Source organism: Arachis ipaensis, chromosome B10 (genome assembly GCF_059453495.1).
Source record: "Arachis ipaensis isolate K30076 ecotype BB chromosome B10, ASM5945349v1, whole genome shotgun sequence".
Lineage (NCBI taxonomy): Eukaryota > Viridiplantae > Streptophyta > Magnoliopsida > Fabales > Fabaceae > Arachis > Arachis ipaensis.
In genome coordinates, this window is record NC_142435.1 from 126,918,120 (window position 1) to 126,941,153 (window position 23,034).

Below are 23,034 nucleotides of genomic sequence, written 5' to 3' on the forward strand. Positions count from 1 at the left end.
CTATAACGCCCTTCCTTTGAGGAGCCTCAGAGTTCACAGGATTCCTGTTAGATGAGTATAAATATTGGTTGCTAGCAACCAATTCAATAAGCTCAATAGTCTCCTCCGGTGTCTTCTTCTTGTGCAGTGAACCACCTGCAGAATTATCTAAGCACATCTTGGACATTTCACCCAAACCTTCATAAAAGATATCTAGTTGGGTCCGTTTGGAGAACATGTCCTGAGGGCATTGGCTAGTCAGTAGCTTGTATCTCTCCCAAGCTTCATAAAGAGTTTCACCATCCTTCTGCCTGAAGGTCTGAACCTCCACCCTAAGCTTAGTTAGCTTCTTCGATGGGAAAAATTTAGTAAGAAACTCAGTAACAACCTTGTCCCAAGTATCCAAACTCTCCTTGGGTTGGGAATCTAGCCATAGCTTTGCTCTATCCCTCATAGCAAAGGGGAAGAGCATGAGTTTGTACACCTCTGGGTTCACTCCATTTGTCTTCACAGTATCACAGATCTGCAAAAAATTAGAAATAAATTGATTTGGGTCTTCGTGGAGAAGACCATGATACTGACAGTTTTGTTGCACCAGGGTGACCAATTGTGGCTTCAACTCAAAGTTGTTCGTAGCTATAGGAGGCACCACAATGCTTTTTCCATAAAGATCTGCAGTAGGAGCAGAGTAAGAGCCAAGCACTCTCCTTTGTTGATCATCCCATTCAGATTTGCCACATTGGCATTAACAGCATTATTAGGATCTATTGTGGATTCTGCAGCCTTGTAAAGTCTTGCTTGTTGCAAACGCCGCCTGAAAGTCTTTTCAGGTTCATAATCAAAGTCTAAAAGAGATTCCTTGTCTCTGTTCCTGTGCATAAACAGACAGAAAACAAGAAAAGATGGGGTTCTCTACGTTAGAGTGCAGAGAACTCCCAGTGAGGTAACCTATGTAAAATAATAAAATAGAAATACTAAATAAATAAAACAGAAAATTTTCGAAAATGATAACTGAAATTAGACAAAAATTTTCGAAAATTATTAGGGAAAATAAACGAGAAAATTAAAATGAAATTAACTAGGTGACACCAAACTTAATTTTAGAAATTAAGGAAAAAATATTAGTGCTATTTATTTATTTAAAAAAATTTTCGAAAATACTAAGTAAAATTTAAATAAAATTAAAACTAAAACGCCTAATCTAAGCAATCAAACAACTGATAGTTGTTAATCACTATCAATCTCCGGCAACGGCGCCTAAAACTTGATGTGGAATTTATAACCACAAACTAACCGGCAAGTGCACCAGGTCATACCAAGTAATACCTCAGGTGAGTGAGGGTCAATCCCACGAGGATTGAAGGACTAAGCAACAACGGTTGATTAATTTACTTAGTTAGGCAAACAGAAAATAGTGTCTGGGTATTCAAAAGCATTAAACAATAATTCAGAAATTTAATAAAGCAAGCAGTAAACAGGTTGTGAAATATGTATGGAGAAACAGTTAAGGCTTCAGAGTTATCTATTTTCCGGATTGACTTTTCTTATTAACTATTTTAATCATGCAAGATTTAATTCATGGCAAACTATATGTGACTAGACCCTAATTCCTTAGACCTTTCTAGTCTCCTCTAACCTTCATCAACCGCCAATTCCTTGGTCAATTAATTCCAATTAGGGGGTGTTCCGAGGGTTACCTGAAACTGTAGGTCGATCTCGGACGAGATCTTCTGTGCTGGTCGGAGCTGATGTGTCCGACTTGATGATGGTGGCCGGAGCTATCGCGTCCGACTTGTTGGACTGGTTGTACTGCTGATCCTTCGTCACCGGAGGGTGGGGGGTACCTGCAAGAGACTCCGATGCTTAAGTTAGCATGGGTATTAAACAGGTGTTATGTAGAATCAGAGTATGAGTTATACCTGGGTGTTCCAGTGTATTTATAATGGTGAGATGTGACCTTTAGATAAGATAAGTTAGTTATCTTATCTTATCTTTATCTTTTGGGTTGAGGTCAGCGTATCTTCAACGGAACCGCCCTTCCCTCTGTAGGCCTGAACGACCTTTGGATTTGGGTCATATTCCTTGAATTGGGCCCTTTTTGGGCTTTCCTGTCAATTTAGCTGAGTTCTTCGTAAAGAAGTCGGTCCGCTTGACCTAAAGAGGTCGGTCGCTTTATCGTCGATCACCCCAGGTCGGATATCTCGACCCAGGGTATGAACAGTGCCCCTGCTTGAGCTCGGTCTTCTTTGTTGAGGTCGAGTCCTTGACTTCGGTCCTTCTTGTAGCGAAGCCGAACTCAAGCATCTTGTCGACTCCTTTTTGTAGCAGCTTTTGAATGTAGAACGTTTTCCTCTACAAGCGCGCGCTTTTGTATTAGCGCTTTTTTTGGGAATGCAAGCGGTTTTAATATCCGCATTTAATCGGCATTTAATTGCCCCGTTTCCCCTAACTTCTCTATTTTTGAATTTTGCATTCAAGAAACGGTTTCTCTCCTTCGCCCTTTTCGTAACTTCTTCGCACTTATTCATTTTCTGCCTTTCACCCACATTTCAACTTTTCTTGCGACGTCGCTTGGTGATTTTTCTGAAGCTTCTGTTTTCGCCTGGAGTTTTGTGGTTTCGCATTTCTCTCTGTGATACTACTTTTGTTCGTGCTTTTTTTGCTCTTGAGAGGGCAATTCCAGATTTCGTCTTCCATCCTCAATTTCCCTGAAGCTTGCTATTTTTTCCAGGTTGGTATTAGCTTTCTTGCTTCTTTCATAGCTTCGTCTTCAGTTTTTTAGTGAAGCTTTGATTTTGCATGTTTGAAAGTTTGAATCTTTTTCGTGGTCTTGTATTTGCTTGTCACTGTAATGTGTTTTCCTTGACTTTCTTTTACGCATTCTCTTGGCATTTCCGTCGAGGCTTTCTAGGGTTTTGTCGTTGCTTCTGGTTGTTTCCTGTCTGATATCGATAGAGAATCTGCATCTGTTCCTCGCTTTGTTTGGAGATTTCCTTTTGATTCTAACAAAGTTTGCACCTTTGATGATTTCTACTTGGCGTGTTCGATGTTAGTGCTTGCTCTTTGCTGATGATTTTTTGCTTGATTTCGAAAAAGTTTGCGCCTTTGCTGTTTTTCCGCTGATAAACTGTAGGAGGGTGGACCTTTTGCATTTTTTGCTTCCTTTATTTTCTTTCTGGATTTTATTTTGATGAGTGCTGGGATGTAGGTTGTAGAAATAACTTAAAGACCTTGCTTTGTTTACTGCCTCCAAGGGATGCCCCAAGACCTTTGTCTTGAGTCTTGGGGTTTTCCCTTTTTGTTTATCCGCCCGTCGAGATGTTTTGCCCTCTATCCGAGATGTTTTTAAGTAATCCATTCTTCTTTTCTTTTTGTAGGATTTAGTTGACCTCATGTCTTCCCGAAATAACGTTGTAGAGATGCCTTCCCAGGTTCCCGCGGGTATGGCCGATTGGGTGGACTCCATGGTTCTCATGTGTGTCTCGCTGGTTGATCCTGAATTTTGTGCTCAGCTTAGGCAGTTTCATAGTGTCTGTAGTAATTCTAGTGATGAGAAGAACTATGAACTTGTCTCTCCCTCTTCTGACGAGAGAGTCTGCTTTTCAACTCGGGTTGTTGATGGTCGCCCTTTCTTTTATACTTATGATTTTTTCTTTGGTCAGCTGGGTATCACCCTTCTTTTTACCAAATTTGAAACTGACCTGTTATGGTCTTGTAATGTTGTCCCTTCTCAACTTCACCCCAATTCCTGGGGTTTTATTAAAATTTTTCAATTGTTGTGCAATGGTTTTGGTATTCCTGCTTTCCAATCTCTCTTTTTCTATCTTTTTGTCTTGACTAAGCCTGGTGTGGTAAAAAAGAAGTCAGCTTGGGTCTCCTTTCGTTCTACCCAGGGAAAGAAGGTTTTTTCCATGTTTGACGAGTCGTTCTGTGATTTTAAAAACTACTTTTTCAAGGTCCGAGCTGTTGAAGGAGCTCAGCCCTTTTTTCTGGATGAAAATGACGAACCTGCTTTTCCCTTGGAATGGAAAAAAGACGTGAGGGTCTCCAGGTATTCGTGGGAGATGTTGGATGATGCTGAGCGAGCCTTTGTGACTATCTTGGAAGAACGCTGGGGTCAACCTCCCCATCTCGACACAAATAAATTTCTAACCAATCCTTCTCTTCTTCAAACTGAACTGGGTATCTTTGTGTTTTCTTTATTATCCGTGTATGTTGCTTGTAGCTGTCTTTCCGACTTGTCCGACTTGTAACTGAATTTTTATTTTATTTGTAGAGGCAATAAAGAATAGTGAATCTATGAAAGCTTTTAAGAGGGCGCAGAGGGCGACTGCTGCCAGAAATATTGCTGCCAAAGCGGCTGGGGAGGGATCCTCCCAAGTGCGCGAGAAGCCATCAGTGCAGAGTTCTGCCGGGATGAAGAAGGTGATCCCTACACACCGAGTTCGTTTGGTAGATCCTCACGTCACCTCTGCTGCTCCTTCTGTTGCTCCTCCCAATAAAAAACAAAAGACTGCTGAGCCCTTTGACCTCGATGCTCCTGATTTTAATGCTATTGAATTCGTGGATCAACAAATCGGTCCCTACGGCGCTCTCTCCATGGACGATGTGTCCATCCTCCATCACTTGGAGTTTATGGCCCGAAATCATGTGAAATGGCGTATATGTCGGCTGCCATATATCAAACTGATTAGAATCTCCCTCTCCACGCTACTAAGGCATTTATGGAGGAGGCGAAACAAGAGTTTGATCGGATGAAGGAGTTAAAGGAGGAGCTTGAGACGAAGGTAGCCAAGCTGGAGAAGGACTTGAAGAATGAGGAGGCGAGTTCTCAGTCATTGGCGGCTTCTTTGAGGTTGGCTGAGGACGCAGTCCTGATGCACAAGGAGAGTTACCTTTCATCTTATCGGGAGGTGATGCGCCTGAGGGGGGAGCTTGACAGTGTTCGGGAAGATTATGCTGAGCTCCAAAGTCATCTCGTTGGCAGCGTGACTGCTGCTTATGAGAACTTGAGGGAGCAAGTTCAGGTCATTGCTCCCGAGGCCGACCTCACCCCTTTTAGCCTGGATAATATAGTCAGGGATGGCAAGATTGTCCCTGATGATGAGGGTGATGATGATGATGTTGTTGCTCCCCCTGTGTCCTCTACCAAAGTGTCGACCTCTTCGGTTCCTCTTGCTGTGCCCGACTCGGATTGCCAGATCCTGAATTGGGAGGATGGAACTGTGGATGCTGTGGCGATCCAGACTCGCCCTCCTTCTCCTTGTCATGATGCTGCCAAGAAGGCTCCTGACGCTTGCTGATCTCTTCTTGAAAATTTTTGTAGTTGGCCCGGCTTGGGGCTCTTTTAGAACTTTTTTATTTATTTGCTGACGCTTCTTAGCAACTTTTTATGAGGAACAAAAAGTAACTTGTTATCTCTTCGTGGTAGGTTTTGGTGGCCTTCCAGGCCTTATAACTTTATAGAGTAAAAGTAGTTGTTTGACTTGACATCTTTTTTGTTTTTCTATTGATGTTCGAAATCTTGCTGCTCGACCTCCTTGGATTACTTTGCTTTATTTGCTTGTATCTTGGATCCTTTGAGGCTGTGATTGTATAGATCCAACTTGTTTCTCGGTTTCTGTATTTGTGACCGATTCCTTTGCGTTGGTCCCCTTCTAAGTTATTTTGGTAATCCTCTTTTTTGGACCTCTGTTAGGTCTCTTTTAGGGATTACTTTGATAACTTTTTCGATAGTAGGAGTCCGACTTGGTTATATCGGTCTCCTTTAAGTTATTTTTTGTAGTCCTCTTTCTTGGATCTTTGTCAGATCTCTTTTAGGGACTACTTTGATAACTTTTCAGTAGTAGGAGTCCGACTTGGTTATATCGGTCTCCTTTAAGTTATTTTTTGTAGTCCTCTTTCTTGGATCTTTGTCAGATCTCTTTTAGGGACTACTTTGATAACTTTTCAGTAGTAGGAGTCCGACTTGGTTATATCGGTCTCCTTTAAGTTATTTTTTGTAGTCCTCTTTCTTGGATCTTTATCAGATCTCTTTTAGCTAAGCTCATTTGAGCCTTAAGTTATTTCTCAACCTTTGGCTTGTTCTTTTTTGAGATCGTACTTGCGCCTCTTCTTAGCTGACGTCGACCTGTACGATTTTGCCCCTGCTTGAGTTTGGACCTTTCCGCGAGATCGTGCTTTCGGATCCTCGATCTCTTTGAGGAAGTCATGCTCAAACATCCTGACTTTGGTCGATCTTGAGTAGTTTCTCCTTGTGCGAGTTTGGTATTGCCCCTTTTTAGTTTGTTGAGAGGTCTTTTCAGCCTTCTTCCGACTTGTTTGTCTTCACTGCAAGGGCTTTTTAGTCATAATCCAACAACTTTTTAGGTAGTGTTCCGATGGGGAACCTTTTTATAGTTTGTTTGGATGACTTTTTAGCTCCGTCTTTGAGGCCGTACTTTTCGCTTTTTAAGTAGTGTCTTTTTTCAAGACTTTGTACTTTTCAGTGAAGCACTTCTGGCTTTGGTCTTTTGACCTTTCCCTGGCCTTTGTGAGATATTTATAGAGTGTTGGTACTTTGCTGTCCGACCTCTTTTTGTTTTGTCCACTTTCTGCTTGGTCGAGCTGGTCCTTTGGGGCTAACTTGTCCGACAACTTTTTAGTGTTCTTTGGTAGAATCTTTTTAGTTGGTCTGAACAATTTCGATAGCCTTGTCGTGGAGCCGTGGCTTTTTGGGCAAAGCTATGTCCCTTTTAGCGCACGTTTTTCGTTGGTCCGATTTCTCTTGTCGATCCTTCTTTAGCTTTCGTTGGTCCGACTTCTCTTGTCGGTCCAAGTTGTAGCTTTCGTTGGTCCGACTTCTTCTTGTCGGTCCAATCTGTAGCTTTCGTTGGTCCGACTTCTTCTTGTCGGTCCATTCTGTAGCTTTCGTTGGTCCGACTTCTTCTTGTCGGTCCAAGTTGTAACTTTCGTTGGTCCGACTTCGACTTCTTCTTGTCGGTCCAAGCTGTAGCTTTCGTTGGTCCGACTTCTTCTCGTCGTCCTTTTCCAAGTTATTTTTGTAATCCTCTTTCTTGGACCTTGGTCAGGTCTCTTTCAGGGATTACTTTTATAACTTGTTTGTTGTAGGAGACCGACTTCGTTATGTCGATCTCTTCTAAGTTATTTTTGTAATCCTCTTTCTTGGATCTTTGTCAGATCTCTTTCAGGGATTACTTTTATAACTTGTTTGTAGGAGGTCGACTTCTTTGCGTCGTCCTCTTTCTAAGTTATTTTTGTAGTCCTCTTTTTTGGACCTTTGTCAGGTCTCTTTCAGGGGCTACTTTTATAACTTTTCATTTTGGGCTGACTTGTCATGTCGGGCCCTTCTAAGTTAAAGTAATCCTCTTTAATAGGGTTGGCCAGACCTCTTTCCAGGGTTTACTTATAACTTGGGTTGACTTGGTCCGACTTCTTAACGTCGGCCATTCTTTAAGTTATTATTTAGCAATCCATAAGACCTCGTCAGGTTCTTTTTCCGGATCACTTTCGATAACTTCTTACATTATTCTGTGTTCATCTTTGCCGATTTGTAGAAGGTGGTTGCTATCTTTAGATCGTCTTTTAGGTGAATCACGTTTTTACCTTTATCGGACGATTGTCTTTATCGTGATCGTGCAGTGAAATTGTTTTTCACTTTCTGCCGATCTGTTGCTTTATAATCGGACGATGAATGCTTCAGATTAATGCGTCTTCGTATAGCAGTGAATTTTGTTTTCACTTTGTCGACCTTTGTCGAAATCAAACGATGAATTTGGTTTTCATCGTGGTCGGGCGGTGAAGTTGGTTTTCACCTTGCCGACTTGTCGCTTTGTAATCGGACAATGAATTTGGTTTTCATCTTGCCGACTTTGTCGTGATCGGGCGGTGAATTTGGTTTTTCACCTTGCCGACCTGCCGTAGTCAGGCGTCTTGGTAGGAAACTAAAATTTGCAATCTTTTAAACAATAAAATGAAGATAAGAGTGTGTACATGTTAGTACTTACCTTTCTAGGTCGGGCAATCTTTTTGGATCTTTGCCTGGCGCCCTTTTTAGATTGCAGGCATGCCATGACCTTGGTAGCTCTTGCCCCTCGAGGTTGGACACTTTGTAGCAACCTTTCCCCAGTTCTTATGAACAACTTGGTATGGTCCTTTCCAGTTGGCTGCTAGCTTCTCCTCTTCTGACCGACCTATTCTGATGTCATTTCGGATTAGAATGAGATCGTTGTTGCTAGATTACCTTCCAATTGTATCTTAAGGCCATTTGACATTTTAACGCCTCTTCTTTGATCCGAGCTCTTTCTCGGGTTTTTGGAAGTAGGTCGAGTTCTTCCTTTTGAAGTTGGGAGTTGGCCTCTTCACTGTAGTGGATCACTCTGGGCGATCCTTCTTTGACCTCCACTGGGATCATTGCCTCCATTCCGTAAGCTAATCGGAAGGGTGATTCCTTTGTAGTGGAGTGTGGGGTTGTCCGATATGCCCATAGGACTTGTGGGAGCTCTTCAACCCCAAGCTCCCTTTGCGTCTTGTAGTCTCCGTTTTAACCCAGCTAGTATGACTTTGTTGGCAGCTTCTGCTTGTCCATTGGCTTGTGGGTGTTCTACGGATGTGAATTGGTGCTTTATTTTCAAGTCAGCCACCAACTTCTTGAAACCTGTGTCCGTGAATTGAGTGCTATTGTTTGTGGTGATGGAGTAAGGAACCCCAAACCTTGTAATAATGTTTCTGTATAAGAATTTCCGACTTCTTTGAGTAGTGGCATTAGCTAAGGGCTCTGCCTCAATCCATTTTGTGAAGTAATCCACCCCTACCATGAGGAACTTGACTTGTCCCGATCCTTGGGAAAATAGTCCGAAGAGGTCGAGTCCCCTCTTTGCGAACGGCCAAGGTGATGTTACACTGATGAGTTCCTCTGGTGGGGCGATGTGGAAGTTGGCATGCTTTTTGATGTAAAGCTTTGACTTTGTATTTGGGTTTTTGCTCTATTGTTGCCTCCAAAGGGTGCCCCTGGACTTTTGTGTGAGTCCTGGGGTTTCCCTTTTACTGCCACATCTGTCACTTGATGTTTTGCTGTTATTGTCTGAGTTGTTTCCTTATTTGCCCAAGTTGTTTGGTAGTAACCCCATAGTCGACCTATGTCTTTGAGATGTCTACTAAGATCCCGGACAGCATGTCTGATTAGCTGGATTTCATAGTTTTAATGTGTGTTACTATGGCTGACCCTGAGTACATCCCTTATACCGCCTTTGAGATTGACTCGTTGTGGTCTTGTAATGTAGCCTAGATGAGGCTTCTGTTATTGCTCCTTGGTTTGGTGTTGGCTAGTTTACCAACTTCATCAGCTCAGACATTCTGCTCTTGAGGTATGTGTCGGACTTCATGTTCCCTGAATTGCTCGAGCTGTTGGTGCTGGCTGGTTTTGAAAATGCATCAGCTCCGGCACATCAGCTCGGGCATTCTATGTGTCGGACTTCATTTTCCCCGATTTGTCCGAGCTGTTTTCTATTTTTGTCCAGGGTCCCCCGAATTGTCCGAGATGTTCTCTGGTTTTGTCCAGGGTCTCCCGAATTATCCGAGCTGTCTTCTGTAGGATTCTTCCAGCTAAGTTTATTTTCTGTAGGATGTCTTTTATGGGCTGGTTGGTCCGAACTCTGATAGTGTGAGCTTGAAAGTATGGGTGGGGTCGTTTAAGAGGTCAGTACGAGAGCGTAGGCAAACTTTTTCTATCTTTTGATAGTTTAGTTCGGCCCTTTGTAGAGCTTTGCTGATAAAGTAGATGAGTTGTTACCCACTTTCGTCTTCTCTGACTAGTGCTGAGGCTATTGCCTGACTTTCCACTGCGAGGTATAATATGAGTTCTTCACTTTCCCGGGGTCTAATGAGAATGGGTGGTTGTCCCAAGAATTTTTGAAATCTCGGAAGGCTTGTTCGCATTCTGTTGTCCTTTTCAAACCTCTCTCCCTTCCTTAATATACCTCTTTGAGGTGTCTTTTGCAAGATGATTTGGAGATCGAACCTCCTGCGAATCCTCAATTTATCATATGAACACGTCTCTTAGGGGGGTGAGGTAGACGTTCAACTTGTCCGACCTCTTTGGTGTGAGGTGGACCTTCAACTCGTCCGACCTCTTTGTTGTAAGATGGACCTTCAACTCGTCCGACCTCTTTGGTGTGAGGTGGACCTTCAACTCGTCCGACCTCTTTGTTGTGAGTTGAACCTTCAACTCGTTCAACCTCTTTGGTGTGAGGTGGACCTTCAACTCGTCCGACCTCTTTGTTGTGAGGTGAACCTTCAACTCGTCCGACCTCTTTGGTGTGAAGTGGACCTTCAACTCGTCCGACCTCTTTGTTGTGAGGTGGACCTTCAACTCGTCCGACCTCTTTGTTGTGAGGTGGACCTTCAACTCGTCCGACCCCTTTGTTTTTGATTGGGCGAGATAGTGGGATCTTCTCAGTGTTGCATATTTCTCGGTAAACCTCCACAAGAGACACCCGAAGAGGGGTGTAATTACGGTATTTTCTAGGCTTCCCGGGTTGATCTTCTTTTTTCTTGGACTCTTTATCCTTGTCCTGTGGTGGGTTAGGAGAATTCGGTTTCTGAGCTCTCTCCTAGTCGAGAGTTCTCCTCCATGTTGATGTATTTCTCTGACTATTCCTGTACCTCGTTTAGAGATGTTGGGTGCTTCTTGGATATTGAGGGGCTAAAAGGTCCTCCTTGTAGGCCATTGATGAGACCCATGATATCTGCTTCTGTTGGCAGACTTTGTATGTCCAGGCACGCTTTGTTGAATCTTTCCATGTAGTTGCGAAGACTTTCCCGATCTCCTTGCTTGATTCCCTAATAGACTGGGGTGTTCTTAGCCTTATCTTTTTGGATGGAGAATAACGGATTGCATCTGAGGTCTCCGTGAGATACATCCTGCTTCTGAAATTGCTAAGATGATGGCTTGAATCTGATATGCCGTCGTACGGGGTCATGTTGGGAGCTTTGAAGTTCTTTGGGACTTTAGCTTTCATGATCTCTTTGGTGAATGGGTCTTGATCTTTGTGGGGGCTGTCTTCATGACCGGATTGAGTTGTTTTGGCCTTGAGATCTGCTTCGAGTTTTAGGAGCTTGTCCTCTAGCTCTCGTCGTCGCCTAGTTTCTCTCCGGAGGTTTCTCTCAACTTCTTGTTCCAGTTGTTTAAGGCGATTCTGTTGCTTACGGATAGCTTCCAAAATTTCTGTGTTTGGGGGTTGCTTATCTCCCCCGTTTTGAGGTGTGTCTTTGGAGGTGGCGTCCGCGTCTTTGTTTGGCGTTCTGTCTACCAAACCAGAGTTGTGATCGTTGTCATGGTCGTCCGCCATGGTGATGGGATGACTTCCAGGTTCCCCGGCAACGTTGCCAATGTTCCGAGGGTTACCTGAAATTGTAGGTCGATCTCGGACGAGATCTTCTGTGCTAGTCGGAGCTTATGTGTCCGACTTGATGATGGTGGCCGGAGCTGTCGCGTCCGACTTGTTGGACTGGTTGTACTGCTGATCCTTCGTCACCGGAGGGTGGGGGTACCTGCAAGAGACTCCGATGCTTAAGTTAGCCTGGGTATTAAACAGGTGTTATGTAGAATCAGAGTATGAGTTATACCTGGGTGTTCCAGTGTATTTATAATGGTGAGATGTGACCTTTGGATAAGATAAGTTAGTTATCTTATCTTATCTTTATCTTTTGGGTTGAGGTCAGCGTATCTTCAACAAAACCGCCCTTCCCTCTGTAGGCCTGAACGACCTTTGGATTCGGGTCGTATTCCTTGAATTGGGCCCTTTTTGGGCTTTCCTGTCGATTTGGCCGAGTTCTTCGTAAAGAAGTCGGTCCGCTTGACCTAAAGAGGTTGGTCACTTTATCGTCGATCACCCCAGGTCGAATATCTCGACCCAGGGTATGAACAGGGGGTGAAGTTTAATTCTAGTTATTATGCCACAAAAATCCTAATTATCCAAATATAAGAGGATTATATGTCACGTATCCCGTTAAGTCTAAATAATTAGAATTTAGGAGAATATGTTTTCAATCTGCTGTTCAAGTAAAGAGCTTTTCCAAATTATACAAGAACTCAATTAGAACATGGGTCATACTTTCATTCCACCCAAATTCATAAGATAAAGAACGAAAATAATTCTTAAATTATAAATCAGTACATAAATTAAAATAAAAAAATAATAATGTCAATCCGTACAATAGACAGAGCTCCTAACATTAACAATGGAGGTTTAGTTGCTCATGATTCAGAGAGAAAATAAGGATTGTAAATTGGGCTGAGGTGGAATTAAAAGTTAACTAATTGGAATAATGTTGGGATCCCCCAAAAGAGAAGTTTCTTTTCTCTTTTATATCTAATCCTAATTAATTTAAAATCTATTTTCTAAAACTAAAATAATATCTTTTCCTATTAAAAATTAAAGTTTAAATTAGAATTAATAGGAATAAGCATTTTCTGCATGTGACGCACGTCACGTGTACGCGTCAATGATCTTCTTCGCGTGTCATGCGTACGCGTCAGGTGCGTGCACACGTCGCTGAGCAACTTCGCTTTTCATGCGTACGCGTCAAGTACACACACGCGTCGCTCCTCGCTTTTATCTCCTTTAATTCTTGCGCTGATTCTATTTGTGCAAGCTTCCTCTCCATCCTCTAAGTCATTCCTGCTCTATATAGCCTTCTTCTCTTTTTCTGCGGAAGCTCCATCAAATCCAACCAAATGCTACCTAAAATAAACAGAATTGCACAAGACTCAAAGTAGCATCCATAGTGGCTGAAAGATAATTAATTCTTGATTAAACTCAACAAATTAAATGCAAATTAACTAGGAAAAGATAGAAAAGATGCTCACGCATCATAACACCAAACTAGAATTGTTGCTTGTCCTCAAGCAACCAAACTAATATAGGCTTAGGTGTGAATTTGCATGAGAATGAGAGTTCGATTAAGCTCATGTCTTTTCTTACAGTGGGGTTTACAACTGCAATCTTGAATAGTTTTGGCATCTCACTCTCCTTTGAATCAGAAGAATGTCACTGTCATTCGGAATTAGAATCTGGATAATATTATGAATTCTCTGGTCTTTTGTAACTCAATTTAATCCTTGAACACAACAATTTTTCTCTTTTCTTTGGTGCTTTGCACCTTGAGCCTAGCCGTGACTTTAAATGTTTTGTCTCAAGCTTCACTTGACACAGAAACACCACAAGCACTTAACTGGGGAACTCTTTTGAAGTTCTAATTTTTCTTTCAGCTACTCCCAGACAGTGGTGCTCAAAGCCTTTGGCATACTCTGCTAATTGCAATTGATCTCGACTCTAAATATTTTGTCTCAAGGATTACTTGACACAAGAACACCACAAGCATATGACTAGGGAAACAACTCTTTGAGCTTTTAATCATGTCTGACCTCCCTAGTCATTGATGCTCAGAGCCTTGTACCTTGCTTTTATATCCCTTTTTTTTTGCTGTTTCTTTTGCTTCAAGGATTAAATTTTTGTTTATTTAAGAGAAATCATAATAATTCTCTAAATCCCTGTTTCTTGTAAATCAACATTCTTTGATTCAAATTTAAATATGCTCTGTTCATGTCATGCATTCAGAGTCACAGAAAATATCACCACATTTGAATAAATGAGACTACTCTAAAAATTAAACTCAATTTCTCATGCATTACATCCCTTTTTCTTCCTTCTTTTTTATTTCAAGCTAAATGGGCAATACATGAGACACCTTTCAGAATTAAAGTAACTAACAAATAAAAATAACTTATTTAACTAGAACCTAGAAATTGAAATAACAAAGGATCATGCAGAAACCAAGTAAAATAGCAGAAAACAGAAATATAACATAATAAGAATGGGAGGAAATATAGAATGAAAGGAACTCAACCACCTCAGTTATTCTAGTGGCCGTATTATTCTTCAGGCTGTGCTCCTCCGTGAAGATGATTCGCCTCCCTCTGGTACCATAAAATTAACAGAAAAATCATCAGTGAAACGGCAACACCAAACTTAAAAGTTTGCTTGTCCTCAAGCAAAGAATAACTGAAAACAGAGAGGGACATAAAAAAAGACATAAAAAATAGTATGATGCAAGAAGAATAAGAGAATAAAAGAACAAGAGAGAATTAGGATTGGCGGGTGGATGATTTGGAATCAGGCGCTGAGGGGTTTAATTTGGGCGTCACATGCGATGCATACGCATGGGTCGCCAGATTTTGAAAGTGACGCGTAAGCGTCTGGCACGCATACGCGTGACCTTGGTTTGTGCGAATCACGCGAAGGCGGCCGCACGCACGCACAACTCTCTGCTCACGTGACCTGGGAACCAAAATTTTCAGATGACACGTGCGCGTCATGCACGCGCACGCGTGGATGGCCAAATTCGGAAAGGACGCGCACGCGTCAGGGACGCGTACGTGTGATGGGACTTGTGCTCCCAGCACCATTCCAGCCCCACACCATCATAACTCTTTGACCATACACCCATTTGCGCCGTTTTTCAGGGTCACGCGTACGTGTCAGGGACGCGCACGCGTGGATGGCTAAAAGCGCAAACAACGCGCACACGTGAGGTACGCGTACGCATGGGCTTGTTTGTGTGCAAAACATAGTTCCAGCGCCACTCCCGCTCAACTCTCTATTCACTTCTATTTTTCACGCACACACATATGATGCGTACGCGTCAGCGACGCTTGCGCATCCTGTGCTCATTTTTTTTTTCGCCTGAAGTGTTCGGTTCTTATTATAAAATAGCTGCATGATCAGAAAAATAGTAAAAACTCAATAAAAATCAAATAAGTAAGAAAACTACTACTACAAAAAGTAACTAAGGATACAAAATTATCGGGTTGCCTCCCGACAAGCGCTTCTTTAACGTCACTAGCTTGACGGTCAGTTCTGCTAATTCAGCAGATGAGCGGACCTCTGGCGATCAATCTCGCCTCCCAGATAGTGCTTCAACCTCTGGCTATTCACTATAAATTTCCTGTCAAAATTCTCTTCATGTATCTCCATATGACCATGTGGTGAAGCTCTGGTAACCACAAACGGTCCTGACCACCGGGATTTTAGCTTCCTAGAAAAGAGTTTGAGCCTTGAATTATACAGAAACACTCTCTGTCCTGGCTCAAAGACTCTGATGGCAATCTTCTTGTCATGCAGTAACTTGGTTCTCTCCTTATAGAGCTTGGCATTCTCATAAGCTGAATATCTGAATTCATCAAGCTCATTCAACTGAAGCATTCACTTGATTCCTGCAGCTTCTGAGTCAAGATTCAGATATCGGATTGCCCGGTAAGCTTTATGCTCCAGCTCAACTAGCAAGTGACAGGCTTTGCCATAGACCAACTGATAAAAGGACATGCCAATAGGAGTCTTGTATGCTGTCCAGTATGCCCAGAGAGCATCATCAAGCTTCCTAGACCAGTCTTTTCTTGAAACACTGACGGTCTTCTCTAGAATCTGCTTGAGTTCCCTGTTGAAAACTTCAACCTGTCCACTTGTCTGAGGGTGATAGGGGGTTGCCACTTTATGACGGACTCCATATCTCTGCAGAAGAGAGTCCAGCTGTCTGTTACAGAAGTGACTTCCTCCATCACTAATGAGTATCCTTGGGACACCAAACCGGCTAAAGATATATCTCTGAAGAAAGCTCATTACCACCTTGGCATCAATGGTGGGTAGAGCCACAGCTTCCACCCACTTGGACACATAATCAACTGCTACTAAAATATAGTTATTTGAGTGTGAGGGTGGGAAAGGTCCCATGAAATCAATACCCCACACATCAAACAACTCAACCTCAAGAATCCCCTGCTGTGGCATTTCATGGTTGGTAGGGAGATTCATGGCTTTTTCACATCTGTCACAGTACTTCACAAATGCTCTTGAGTCCCTGAAGAGAGTCGGCCAGTAGAACCCACTCTGAAGGACTTTTGTAGCTGTCCTTTCACCACCAAAGTGGCCTCCATAATCAGAACCATGACAGTGCCAAAGAATCTACTGCTTTTCTTCATTCGGGACACATCTCCGGATTATACCATCTGAGCATCTTTTAAAAAGGTACGGTTCCTCCCAAATGTAGTACTTTGCACCAGTCAATAGCTTCTTTACTTGTTGCCTACTGTACTCCCTTGGAATAAAATTCACGGCCTTATAATTTGCAATGTCTGTAAACCATGGAGCTTGCTGAATGAGGAACAATTGCTCATCCAAAAATGTCTCAGTCACAGCTGTGGGTGGTTGTACTCCTGCTTCAGGCTCAATTCTGGAGAGATGGTCAGCTATTTGATTTTCTGACCCTTTCCTGTCTTTTATCTCAATATCAAACTTCTGAAGGAGCAACACCCATCTGATTAATCTTGGTTTAGAGCCCTGCTTGGTTAGAAGGTACTTCAAAGCAGCATGGTCAGTATAAACAATAACCTTAGAACCAAGTAAATAGGGCCTAAACTTATCAACAGCATACACAACAGCTAATAATTTTTTTTCTGTAGTTGTGTAATTCTTTTGGGCGTCATTTAACACATGACTGGCATAGTAAATGACATGTACAAGCTTACCATGCCTCTGTCCTAAAACAGCTCCTATAGCAAAGTCACTAGCATCACAAATTAATTCAAATGGTAAATTCCAGTCAGGGGGAGCTATAATGGGAGCAGAGGTAAGGTTTGCTTTCAGAGTTTCAAAATGCAGACAATCAGAATCAAAGACAAAAGGAATTGGTTGCTTAATGGTTTAGCAATTTTAGAAAAATCCTTTATAAATCTTCTATAATCCTGCATGACCTAAGAAACTCCTGACTGCCTTAACATTAGCTGGTGGTGGTAATTTTTTAATTACATTCACCTTTGCTCTATCAACCTCTATTCCCTTACTTGAAATCTGGTGTCCAAGAACAATACCTTCTGTAACCATAAAATTATATTTTTCCCAATTTAAAACAAGGTTTGATTCTTGACACCGTTTCAAGACAAGAGATAAATGCTTAAGGCAGGAGTCAAAAGAATTACCAAAAATAGAAAAGTCATCCATAAATACCTCAATGAACTTTTTAACCATATCAGAAAAAATTGAAAGCATACACCTCTGAAAAGTTACTAGAGCATTACAAAGTCCAAAAGGCATTCTCCTGTAGGCAAATACTCCAAAGGGGCATGTGAATGCTGTCTTTTCTTGATCTTGAGGGTCCACTACAATTTGATTATATCTAGAATATCCATCTAGAAAACAATAAAAAGCATGACCAGCAAACCTCTCAAGCATCTGATCAATGAAAGGCAGGGGGAAATGATCCTTCCTTGTAGCAGTGTTGAGCCTCCTATAGTCTATACACATTCTCCAACCTGTGACTATTCTTGTAGGAATAAGCTCATTCTGTTCATTCTTGATCACTATCATTCCTCCTTTCTTGGGAACTACCTGCACAGGACTTACCCAAAGACTGTCAGAAATAGGATAAATAATACATGCTTCCCATAATTTTATTACCTCTTTTTGGACTACCTCTTTCATAGTTGGATTGAGTCTCCTTTGTGGTTGTACAACTGGTTTAGCATCATCTTCAAGGAGGATCTTGTGCATACACTTGGTTGAACTAATCCCCTTCAAGTCACTAATGGTCCACCCAAGAACTGTTTTATGGCTCCTGAGCACTGAAATAAGCGCCTCTTCCTCTTCAGACTTCAGGGAAGAGCTAATAATCATTGGATAGGAATCATTTTCACACAAGAACACATATTTCAGAGAAGGAGGTAGAGGTTTGAGCTCAAGCTTGGAGGCTTCCTCCTCTACTTTAGGCGTCTGAACCATAGTCTTCTGGGGTGGTGAATCATCAATTTCAACTAATTCATACTCAGAAATAGGATCCAGAAATGTCATCAAGTACCTTAGCTTCTAGTACTTCTTGAACAAGTGGTTCAACAACATCAATTCTCATACACCCTTCAGAATCATTAGGGTGCTTGAGAGCTTCAAAAACATTAAGGACCACATGTTCTTCATTTACCCTCAGGGTTAATTCACCCTTTTGCACATCAATCAGAACTCTTCCTGTAGCTAAAAATGGTCTACCAAGAATAATAGAGGATTTTACATCCTCTTCCATGTCTAATATAACAAAATCAGCGGAAAAAATAAATGGTCCTACTTTCACAAGTAAATCCTCAACAACACCCACAGGTAATTTAATAGAAATATCAGCAAGTTGAAGAGAAATATGAGTGGGTTTTACCTCCTCAATTTGAAGCTTTTTCATTACTGAAAGTGGCATGAGATTGATGCTAGCTCCAAGATCACATAAAGCTCTATGAATGGTGACATCTCCAATGGTGCAAGGAATCACAAAGCTCCCTAGATCTTGCATTTTCTCAGGAAGTTTATGTTGAATAATAGCACAGCATTCCTTGGTTAATACCACTATTTTTTGTTCCTTCCAATTCCTCTTGTTAGTCAACAATTCTTTCATAAATTTAGCATAAAGAGGCATTTGCTCAAGAGTCTCTGCAAAAAGAATGTTGATATGTAACTTTTTGAAGGCATCTAAAAATTTAGAGAATTGCTTTTCTTTAGAAGCCTTCTGAAGCATCTGAGGATATGGCATTTTTGGCTTGTATTCAGGAGCCTTTGGCAATGTAGGATAAGTGTCAAGAGAGTCAGAGAACGGGTTGTCTGCACGCTTTGGAGGGGCATGCTTCACTTCCTCCTTCTTCTCCTCTGTAGCTTTCTTTTCAACTAGCTCTTCATTGGCCTTTGTCTCAGAGCCAGCTGTTTTACCACTTCTTAATTGAATAACCTTGTAATCTTCTCTTAGATTCACCACTGTATCACCTGGAAATGTACTTGCAGACCTCTCAGGTATTTGCTTGCTCAATTGGCCCATTTGCACCTTTAAATTTCTAATGGAGGCTCTGGTTTCCTGCATAAAACTCCTCATCATCTCCCAATTAGAATCTTCTTGGGATTTAGAATTTGCTTGCGGAGGTGGTTGTTGTTGATGAGATTGAAATTGGCGGTTATTGTGATTGTTCTGTTGGAAGCCGCCTTGGAAATTATTGTTGACATTCTGAGGTCTCTGAGGTTGGTCCCTCTACCCAAAATTTGGGTGATTTCTCTACCCCTGATTGTATGTCTTAGAATATGAATCATTGTTGGGATTTCTAGGACCACTCCCCATGTAATTGACCTGTTCAGAAGCGGATTGAGCATAATCATAATTATCATTTTGCACAAAATTACCTGTCATGTCATAAGAGACCTCTTGAGGTGGATTTTGGGTGTTGATAGCTGAGACTTGCATTCCATTCATCTGCTGAGTAAGTAGATTTATTTGCTGAGACATAAGCTTGTTCTGAGCAAGAATAGCATTAAGAGCTTCTACTTCTATAACGCCCTTCCTTTGAGGAGCCTCAGAGTTCACAGGATTCCTGTTAGATGAGTATAAATATTGGTTGCTAGCAACCAATTCAATAAGCTCAATAGTCTCCTCCAGTGTCTTCTTCTTGTGCAGTGAACCACCTACAGAATTATCTAAGCACATCTTGGACATTTCACCCAAACCTTCATAAAAGATATCTAGTTGGGTCCGTTTGGAGAACATGTCCTGAGGGCATTGGCTAGTCAGTAGCTTGTATCTCTCCCAAGCTTCATAAAGAGTTTCACCATCCTTCTGCCTGAAGGTCTGAACCTCCACCCTAAGCTTAGTTAGCTTCTTCGATGGGAAAAATTTAGTAAGAAACTCAGTAACAACCTTGTCCCAAGTATCCAAACTCTCCTTGGGTTGGGAATCTAGCCATAGCTTTACTCTATCCCTCATAGCAAAGGGGAAGAGCATGAGTTTGTACACCTCTGGGTTCACTCCATTTGTCTTCACAGTATCACAGATCTGCAAAAAATTAGAAATAAATTGATTTGGGTCTTCGTGGAGAAGACCATGATACTGACAGTTTTGTTGCACCAGGGTGACCAATTGTGGCTTCAACTCAAAGTTGTTCGTAGCTATAGGAGGCACCACAATGCTTTTTCCATAAAGATCTGCAGTAGGAACAGAGTAAGAGCCAAGCACTCTCCTTTGTTGATCATCCCATTCAGATTTGCCACATTGGCATTAACAGCATTATTAGGATCTATTGTGGATTCTGCAGCCTTGTAAAGTCTTGCTTGTTGCAAACGCCGCCTGAAAGTCTTTTCAGGTTCAGAATCAAAGTCTAAAAGAGATTCCTTGTCTCTGTTCCTGTGCATAAACAGACAGAAAACAAGAAAAGATGGGGTTCTCTACGTTAGAGTGCAGAGAACTCCCAGTGAGGTAACCTATGTAAAATAATAAAATAGAAATACTAAATAAATAAAACAGAAAATTTTCGAAAATGATAACTGAAATTAGACAAACATTTTCGAAAATTAACAGGGAAAATAAACGAGAAAATTAAAATGAAATTAACTAGGTGACACCAAACTTAATTTTAGAAATTAAGGAAAAAATATTAGTGCTATTTATTTATTTAAAAAAATTTTCGAAAATACTAAGTAAAATTTAAATAAAATTAAAACTAAAACGCCTAATCTAAGCAATCAAACAACTGATAGTTGTTAATCACTATCAATCTCCGGCAACGGCGCCTAAAACTTGATGTGGAATTTATAACCACAAACTAACCGGCAAGTGCACCAGGTCATACCAAGTAATACCTCAGGTGAGTGAGGGTCAATCCCACGAGGATTGAAGGACTAAGCAACAATGGTTGATTAATTTACTTAGTTAGGCAAACAGAAAATAGTGTCTGGGTATTCAAAAGCATTAAACAATAATTCAGAAATTTAATAAAGCAAGCAGTAAACAGGTTGTGAAATATGTATGGAGAAACAGTTAAGGCTTCAGAGTTATCTATTTTCTGGATTGACTTTTCTTATTAACTATTTTAATCATGCAAGATTTAATTCATGGCAAACTATATGTGACTAGACCCTAATTCCTTAGACCTTTCTAGTCTCCTCTAACCTTCATCAACCGCCAATTCCTTGGTCAATTAATTCCAATTAGGGGGTGTTTCGAGGGTTACCTGAAACTGTAGGTCGATCTCGGACGAGATCTTCTGTGCTGGTCGGAGCTGATGTGTCCGACTTGATGATGGTGGCCGGAGCTATCGCGTCCGACTTGTTGGACTGGTTGTACTGCTGATCCTTCGTCACCGGAGGGTGGGGGGTACCTGCAAGAGACTCCGATGCTTAAGTTAGCATGGGTATTAAACAGGTGTTATGTAGAATCAGAGTATGAGTTATACCTGGGTGTTCCAGTGTATTTATAATGGTGAGATGTGACCTTTAGATAAGATAAGTTAGTTATCTTATCTTATCTTTATCTTTTGGGTTGAGGTCAGCGTATCTTCAACGGAACCGCCCTTCCCTCTGTAGGCCTGAACGACCTTTGGATTTGGGTCATATTCCTTGAATTGGGCCCTTTTTGGGCTTTCCTGTCGATTTAGCTGAGTTCTTCGTAAAGAAGTCGGTCCGCTTGACCTAAAGAGGTCGGTCGCTTTATCGTCGATCACCCCAGGTCGGATATCTCGACCCAGGGTATGAACAGTGCCCCTGCTTGAGCTCGGTCTTCTTTGTTGAGGTCGAGTCCTTGACTTCGGTCCTTCTTGTAGCGAAGCCGAACTCAAGTATCTTGTCGACTCCTTTTTGTAGCAGCTTTTGAATGTAGAACGTTTTCCTCTACAAGCGCGCGCTTTTGTATTAGCGCTTTTTTTGGGAATGCAAGCGGTTTTAATATCCGCATTTAATCGGCATTTAATTGCCCAGTTTCCCCTAACTTCTCTATTTTTGAATTTTGCATTCAAGAAACGGTTTCTCTCCTTCGCCCTTTTCGTAACTTCTTCGCACTTATTCATTTTCTGCCTTTCACCCACATTTCAACTTTTCTTGCGACGTCGCTTGGTGATTTTTCTGAAGCTTCTGTTTTCGCCTGGAGTTTTGTGGTTTCGCGTTTCTCTCTGTGATACTACTTTTGTTCGTGCTTTTTTTGCTCTTGAGAGGGCAATTCCAGATTTCGTCTTCCATCCTCAATTTCCCTGAAGCTTGCTATTTTTTCCAGATTGGTGTTAGCTTTCTTGCTTCTTTCATAGCTTCATCTTCAGTTTTTTAGTGAAGCTTTGATTTTGCATGTTTGAAAGTTTGAATCTTTTTCGTGGTCTTGTATTTGCTTGTCACTGTAATGTGTTTTCCCTGACTTTCTTTTACGCATTCTCTTGGCATTTCCGTCGAGGCTTTCTAGGATTTTGTCGTTGCTTCTGGTTGTTTCCTGTCTGATATCGATAGAGAATCTGCATCTGTTCCTCGCTTTGTTTGGAGATTTCCTTTTGATTCTAACAAAGTTTGCACCTTTGATGATTTCTACTTGGCGTGTTCGATGTTAGTGCTTGCTCTTTGCTGATGATTTTTTGCTTGATTTCGAAAAAGTTTGCGCCTTTGCTGTTTTTCCGCTGATAAACTGTAGGAGGGTGGACCTTTTGCATTTTTTGCTTCCTTTATTTTCTTTCTGGATTTTATTTTGATGAGTGCTAGGATGTAGGTTGTAGAAATAACTTAAAGACCTTGCTTTGTTTACTGCCTCCAAGGGATGCCCCAAGACCTTTGTCTTGAGTCTTGGGGTTTTCCCTTTTTGTTTATCCGCCCGTCGAGATGTTTTGCCCTCTATCCGAGATGTTTTTAAGTAATCCATTCTTCTTTTCTTTTTGTAGGATTTAGTTGATCTCATGTCTTCCCGAAATAACGTTGTAGAGATGCCTTCCCAGGTTCCCGCGGGTATGGCCGATTGGGTGGACTCCATGGTTCTCATGTGTGTCTCGCTGGTTGATTCTGAATTTTGTGCTCAGCTTAGGCAGTTTCATAGTGTCTGTAGTAATTCTAGTGATGAGAAGAACTATGAACTTGTCTCTCCCTCTTCTGACGAGAGAGTCTGCTTTTCAACTCGGGTTGTTGATGGTCGCCCTTTCTTTTATACTTATGATTTTTTCTTTGGTCAGCTGGGTATCACCCT

At 41.6% G+C, this 23,034-nt stretch overlaps 2 non-coding genes across 2 annotated transcripts; both read left to right on the top strand.

Moving 5' to 3' along the window:
- Nucleotides 1-212: 212 nt before the first annotated feature.
- Nucleotides 213-319, top strand: LOC148581645 (small nucleolar RNA R71). Its single transcript, XR_015894607.1, has one exon. It is a non-coding gene; the product is annotated as a small nucleolar RNA R71 (small nucleolar RNA).
- Nucleotides 320-19,591: 19,272 nt separating this feature from the next.
- LOC148581646 (small nucleolar RNA R71) lies at nucleotides 19,592-19,698 on the top strand. The gene has a single exon (XR_015894618.1). It is a non-coding gene; the product is annotated as a small nucleolar RNA R71 (small nucleolar RNA).
- Nucleotides 19,699-23,034: the final 3,336 nt, after the last annotated feature.